Genomic DNA, 7,500 nt, shown 5'->3' on the forward strand with positions numbered 1-7,500 from the left:
GTTCACTCGCCGTTACTAGGGGAATCCTGGTAAGTTTCTTTTCCTCTGCTTATTGATATGCTTAAACTCAGCGGGTTCTCACGCCTGACTTGGGGACGCGATAGAGATGCAGCAATGCCCGCGCTGCGGCGGGCCGCTGAGCCCAGAATAAAGTTCCTCGCGAGGAATCGTTCGATCGACGCAAACCAACGCCGGCCTTTGCGAGCCACCGCTCATCGCGACGGATCGACGGACCTCGTGCTCATTTCAGCCGACCGCGCGCCACTTGCAGACACGGACGGCCATCTCCGCTCCTCGTCGGGGAGGGCAAAATTTTTTAGTGCGACGCCCAAGCAGACGTGCCCTTGGCCGAGGCCTCGGGCGCAACTTGCGTTCAAAGACTTGATGATTCACGGGATTCTACAATTCACACTAAGTATCACATTTTGCTACATTCTTCATCGTGGCGAGAGCCGAGATATCCGTTGCCGAGAGTCGTGATTTTGTTTTGTTTTTGCCTTTCGGCGACCCAAGCGCGCAAGGCGCTGGCTCACGCTTTGTTCTTTGGATTTCTAAGGTGTGCGATGCACCCGTGTGTTGTTGGGTGTTGACACATCCCGAACCCCGAGCACCCAATGGGTGCGACGAGGAACGCTGTGGTGTGTCCCCGCCCTATCCCCTCACAAAGGTGGGAGGCGATGCATGGGAGAGCTATGTCAGCGGACGGGGCCCCTGCCCCGCAAATCATGCGAGTGCACCCATCCTAAACACAGAACGCTCCAAGCGATGAGTCAACACACCTGGGCAAGGCAACGGGGGGTTGCAGCAGTCCCGACTTGCCGCTGTCGAAACGACGGATCCCTGGCACAGCGCCGCGCACGCGATTGGACCGTGAAATCTCAACGAGGGACGAGGCCCGGACCCCCTCTGAACTGCAACCAAGAGTCGATTTGGTGGGAGTACTTGGTGGGCCGACTTGATGAACAGACTTATAGAGTCGACTTGGTGAGAGTAGTTGTTCTGGTGACTTGATGAATGGACTTAAAGAGTCAGCTTGGCGGGGTGACTTGATGAAAGGACTTAAAGAGTCAACTTGGTCGGGTGACTCGATGAACAAACTTAGAGGGTCGACTTTGCGGGGTGAGTTGATGAACGGACCTAAAGAGTTGACTTGGTGAGAGTACTCGGTGGGGTGACCTGATGAACAGACTTAGAGAGTCGACTTGGTGAGAGTCCTTGGTGGGCCGACCTGGTTGGGTGACTTCGTGAACTGACTTAAAGAGTCGACTTGGTGGGGTGACTTGATGAACGGACTTCAAGGGTCGACTTGGCGAGGTGACTTGATGAACGGTCCTAAAGAGTTGACTTGGTGAGAGTACTTGGTGTGGTGACTTGATGAAAGGACTTAAAGAGTCAAATTGGTGAGAGTACTTGGTGGGGTGACTTGATGAACGCACTTGAAGGGTCGACTTGGTGGGGTGACTTTATGAACGGACCTAAAGAGTTGACGTGGTGAGAGTGCTTGGTGGGGTGACTTGATGAACATAGTTAAAGAGTTGACTTGGTGAGAGTAGTTGGCCGGGTGACTTGATGAACGCACTTGAAGAATCGACTTGGTTAGATTACTTGGTGGGGTGACTTGATGAATGGACTTAAAGATTCGACTTTGTGAGAGTACTTGGTGGGTCGAACTGGCAGGGTGACTTGATGAACGAACTTAAAGAGTCAACCCGGTGAGAGAACTTGGTGGGCCGAGCTGGCGGGGTGAATTGATGAATGAACCTAAAGAGTCGACTTTGTGAGAGTACTTGGTGGGCTGACCTGGCGGGGTGAGTTGATGACCGAACTTAAAGGGTCGACTTGGTGGGCCGACCTGGCAGGGCGACTTGATGAATGAACTTAAAGAGTCGACTTGGTTAGAGTACTCGGTGGGGTGCCCTGATGAACAAACCTAAAGAGTCGACCTGGTGAGAGTACTTGCTGGGCCGACCTGGCAGGGTGACTTGGTGAGCAAACTTAAAGAGTCGACTTGGTGAGAGTAGTTGGTGGGCTGACCTGGCGGGGTGACCTGATGAACGAACTTACAGAGTCGACCTGGTGGGCTGACTTGGCAGAGTGACTTCATGAACGAACTTAAAGAGTCCACTTGGTGGGCCGACCTGGCGAGGTGACTTGATGAACGAACTTAAAGAGTCGACTTGGTGAGAGTAATTTGTGGGCTGACCTAGTAGGGTGACTTGATGAATGAACTTAAAGAGTCGACTTGGTGGGGTGACTTGATGAACGCACTTGAAGGGTCGACTTGGTGGGGTGACTCTATGAACGGACCTAAAGAGTTGACTTGGTGAGAGTACTTGGTGGGGTGACTCGATGAAAGGACTTAAAGAGTCGACTTGGTGAGAGTACTTGGTGGCTCAACTTTATGAGCAGACTTAAAGAGTCCACTTGGTGAGAGTGGGCCTAACGGGGAGACTTGGTGAGTGGGCCTAACGGGGCGAGTTGGTGGGGCGACTTGGCGAGTGGTATTAGAGAGCCGACGTGGTGAGGCGACTTGGCGAGTTGGTTCGTTGAGATGACATGGTGAGCTGACTTGGCGAGTCGACCTGGCGAGCGAACTTAAAGAGTCAACTTGGCAACGTACTCGAGTCAACTTGGTGAGGCGACTTGGCGAGCGGGCTCAAAGAGTCAACATGGTGAGGCGACTCATGGTGAGGAGCTATCCTTGAGGCGACTTGGTGGGCCTACTTGATTAGTCGACTTGGTGAGCCGACCTGACGAGCTGACACGGTGAGCGGGCTTAAAGAGGCGACGACTTGGTGGGGTAACTCGGCAAGCCAACTTATCGAGGCGAGATGGTGAGTCGACTTGGTGAGCTGACTTGGTGAGCACACTTAAAGAGTCAACTTTGTGAGGTGACTTGGTGAGTTAGCCCGCTGATGCGACTTGGGCGGGCCGACCTGGCGAACGAACTTAAAGAGGCGACTTGGGCGGGCTGACCTGGTGAGCGAACTTAAAGAGTTGACTTGGCAACGTACTTGAACAACTGACTTGGTGAGCTGACATGGTGAGTGGGCTTAGAGAAGCAACTCGGTGAGGCGACATGATGAACGGACTTAAAGGGTCGACTTAGCGGGGTGACTTGATGAACGGACCTAAAGAGTTGACTTGGTGAGATTACTTGGCGGGGTGAACTGATGAACGGACTTAAAGAGTCAACTTGGTGGGAGTACTTGGTGGGCCGACTTGATGAACGGACTTATAGAGTCGACTTGGTGACAGTAGTTGTTCTGGTGACTTGATGAACGGACTTAAAGAGTCGGCTTGGCAGGGTGACTTGGTGAAAGGACTTAAAGAGTCGACTTGGTCGGGTGACTCGATGAACGAACTTAGAGGGTCAACTTTGCGGGGTGAGTTGATGAATGGACCTAAAGAGTTGAATTGGTGAGAGTACTCAGTGGGGTGACCTGATGAACAGACTTAGAGAGTCAACTTGGTGAGAGTCCTTGGTGGGCCGACCTGGTTGGGTGACTTCGTGAACTGACTTAAAGAGTCGACTTGGTGGGGTGACTTGATGAACGGACTTCAAGGGTTGACTTGGCGAGGTGACTTGATGACCAGTCCTAAAGAGTTGACTTGGTGAGAGTACTTGGTGTGGTGACTTGATGAAAGGACTTAAAGAGTCGAATTGGTGAGAGTACTTGGTGGGGTGACTTGATGAACGCACTTGAAGGGTCGACTTGGTGGGGTGACTTTATGAACGGACCTAAAGAGTTGACGTGGTGAGAGTGCTTGGTCGGGTGACTTGATGAACATAGTTAAAGAGTCGACTTGGTGAGAGTAGTTGGCCGGGTGACTTGATGAACGCACTTGAAGAATCGACTTGGTTAGAGTACTTGGTGGGGTGACTTGATGAACGGACTTAAAGATTCGACTTGGTGGGCTGACCTAGCGTGGTGACTTGATGAACAAACTTAGAGAGTCGACTTGGTGAGAGTACTTGGTGACTTGGTGGGCCGACCTGGCCGGGTGACTTGATGAACAAACTTAAAGAGTCGACTTGGTGAGAGTACTCGGTGGGCTGACCTGGTCACGTGACTTGATGAACGGACTTAAAGAGTCAACTTGGTGGGCCGACTTGGCCGGGTGACTTGATGAACAAACTTAAAGAGTCAACTTGGTGGGTTGAACTACCGGGGTGACTTGGTGAGAGTACTTGGTGGGGTGACCTGGCAGGGTGACTTGATGAACGAACTTAGAGAGTCGACTTTGTGAGAGTACTTGGTGGGTCGAACTGGCGGGGTGACTTGATGAACGAACTTAAAGAGTCGACCCAGTGAGAGAACTTGGTGGGCCGAGTTGGCGGGGTGAATTGATGAACGAACCTAAAGAGTCGACTTTGTGAGAGTACTTGGTGGGCCGACCTGGCGGGGTGAGTTGATGACCGAACTTAAAGGGTCGACTTGGTGGGCCGACCTGGCGGGGCGACTTGATGAACGAACTTAAAGAGTCGACTTGGTTAGAGTACTCGGTGGGGTGCCCTGATGAACAAACCTAAAGAGTCGACCTGGTGAGAGTACTTGGTGGGCCGACCTGGCGGGGTGACTTGGTGAGAAAACTTAAAGAGTCGACTTGGTGAGAGTAGTTGGTGGGCTGACCTGGCGGGGTGACTTGATGAACGAACTTACAGAGTCAACCTAGTGGGCTGACTTGGCAGAGTGACTTCATGAACGAACTTAAAGAGTCCACTTGGTGGGCCGACCTGGCGGGGTGACTTGATGAACAAACTTAAAGAGTCGACTTGGTGAGAGTAATTTGTGGGCTGACCTGGCAGGGTGAGTTGATGAATGAACTTAAAGAGTCAACTTGGTGGGGTGACTTGATGAACGCACTTGAAGGGTCGACTTGGTGGGGTGACTCTATGAACGGACCTAAAGAGTTGACTTGGTGAGAGTACTTGGTGGGGTGACTCGATGAAAGGACTTAAAGAGTCGACTTGGTGAGAGTACTTGGTGGCTTGACTTTATGAGCAGACTTAAAGAGTCCACTTGGTGAGAGTGGGCCTAACGGGGCGTCGTGGTGAGTGGGCCTAACGGGGCGAGTTGGTGGGGCGACTTGGCGAGTGGTATGAGAGAGCCGACATGGTGAGGCGACTCGGCGAGTTGGTTCATTGAGATGACATGGTGAGCTGACTTGGCGAGTCGACCTGGCGAGCGAACTTAAAGAGTCGACTTGGCAACGTACTCGAGTCGACTTGGTGAGGCAACCTAGCGAGCAGGCTCAAAGAGTCAACATGGTGAGGTGACTCATTGAGTCAACATGGTGAGGCGACTCATGGTGAGGAGCTATCCTTGAGACGACTTGGTGGGCCTACTTGATTAGTCGACTTGGTGAGCCGACCTGACGAGCTGACACGGTGAGCGGGCTTAAAGAGGCGACGACTTGGTGGGGTAACTCGGCAAGCCAACTTATCGAGGCGAGATGGTGAGTCGACTTGGTGAGCTGACTTGGTGAGCCCACTTAAAGAGTCAACTTCGTGAGGTGACTCGGCGAGTTAGCCCGCTAATGCGACTTGGGCGGGCCGACCTGGCGAACGAACTTAAAGAGGCGACTTGGGCGGGCTGACCTAGTGAGCGAACTTAAAGAGTTGACTTGGCAACGTACTTGAACAACCAACTTGGTGAGCTGACATGGTGAGTGGGCTTAGAGAAGCAACTCGGCGGCGCGACTTGATGAACGGACTTAAAGGGTCGACTTAGCGGGGTGACTTGATGAACGGACCTAAAGAGTTGACTTGGTGAGAGTACTTGGTGGGGTGAACTGATGAACGAACTTAAAGAGTCGACTTGGTGGGAGTACTTGGTGGGCCAACTTGATGAACGGACTTATAGAGTCAACTTGGTGAGAGTAGTTGTTCTGGTGACTTGATGAACGGTCTTAAAGAGTCGGCTTGGCGGGGTGACTTGATGAAAGGACTTAAAGAGTCGACTTGGTCGGGTGACTCGATGAACGAACTTAGAGGGTCGACTTTGCGGGGTGAGTTGATGAACGGACCTAAAGAGTTGACTTGGTGAGAGTACTCGGTGGGGTGACCTGATGAACAGACTTAGAGAGTTGACTTGGTGAGAGTCCTTGGTGGGCCGACCTGGTTGGGTGACTTCGTGAACTGACTTAAAGAGTCGACTTGGTGGGGTGACTTGATGAATGGACTTCAAGGGTCGACTTGGCGAGGTGACTTGATGAACGGTCCTAAAGAGTTGACTTAGTGAGAGTAATTGGTGAGGGCACTTAGAATCAAGTCGAGCACGGTGACATGAGTCGTGCAAAAAATTTTGAGACGACTCGAGTCGGGGCATCCGACTCTATTCGAGTTCAAAACTTTGGGACTTGACAAAAAAAAAGAAAAAAGAAAAAGTTACCCTGTTTTGGATCATGTAAGTGACTCGGGCCACTCAGAATCAAGGCGAGTGCGATTACATGAGTTGAGCGAAAAAAAAAATGGAGGCGGTTAAGGCTCGAGGCAATTTGAGTCGGGGTAGCTGAGTCGATTCGAAAACTTTGGCCGTTAGCTAGAAAAAGAGTTAATCGCTTTTGGATCACGTACATGACTTGGGGCGCATAGAATCAAGTCAAGCACGGTGACATGAGTGGTTCGAAAAAATTGCAGGCGATTAAGGTTCGAGGCGATTTGAGTTAGGGTTGCTGACACGATTCGGGTTGAAATCTTTGGGTGTTAACCAAAGAAGGAAGAATTTAACCACTTTTGGATCACGTACATGACTCGGGGCACCAAGTCGAGCACGGTGACATGAGTCCTGCAAAAAAACTGGAGGCGGTTAAGGCTCGAGGCAATATGAGTCGGGGTTGCCGACACAATGTGGGTTGAAAACTTTGGGCGTTAACCCAAAAAAAGAGTTGACCGCCTTTGGATCACGCACATGACTCGGCGCACTTAGAATCATGTCGAGCACGGTGACATGAGTCGTGCGAAAAAATTGGAGGCGGTTAAGGCTCGACACGATTCGAGTCAGGGTTCGGGTAATTGGGGCGATTCGTGTCAGGGTTGCCGACACGGTTCGAGTTGAAAACTTTGGGCATTAACCCCCCCAAAAAAAAAAGGTTGACCTCTTTTGGACCACGTACATGACTCGGGGCACTTAGAATCAAGTCAAGCACGGTGACATGGGTTGTGCGAAAAATTCGGAGGCGATTCGAGTCGGGGTAGCCAACTCGATTTGAGTTCAAAACTTTGGGCGTTAACCAAAAAAATAAGTTGACCAGTTTTGGATCACGTACATGAGTTGTCTGCCCTCGCAAAAATTACAAAACCCGAGGACCCGCCTGGAATTTGCAGTCGGAAGATTTTTCTGCCCTCACAAAAATTTACAAACCCCACCCGCTCGAAATTTGGACCTGGAAGTTTTTTTCGCCCTCGCGGAATTTACAAACCCCACCCACTCGGAATTTGGCACATGGAAATTACGAAACCCCGCCTACCCGAAATTTGGACTTGGAAGATTTTTT

At 51.4% G+C, this 7,500-nt stretch overlaps 1 non-coding gene and 1 pseudogene across 1 annotated transcript; both read right to left on the bottom strand.

The window, feature by feature from the left end:
• The window catches only part of LOC149573396 (25S ribosomal RNA), a 3,216-nt pseudogene extending 3,118 nt beyond the window's left edge, over positions 1-98 (bottom strand).
• A 224-nt stretch (positions 99-322) lies between these two features.
• On the bottom strand, positions 323-476 carry LOC149573397 (5.8S ribosomal RNA). The gene has a single exon (XR_016361156.1). It is a non-coding gene; the product is annotated as a 5.8S ribosomal RNA (ribosomal RNA).
• Between the last annotated feature and the right edge of the window lie 7,024 nt (positions 477-7,500).

The sequence above is a fragment of the Cupressus sempervirens genome, chromosome 2, assembly GCF_028749045.1.
Source record: "Cupressus sempervirens isolate cs-2001-9-10 chromosome 2, ASM2874904v1, whole genome shotgun sequence".
Lineage (NCBI taxonomy): Eukaryota > Viridiplantae > Streptophyta > Pinopsida > Cupressales > Cupressaceae > Cupressus > Cupressus sempervirens.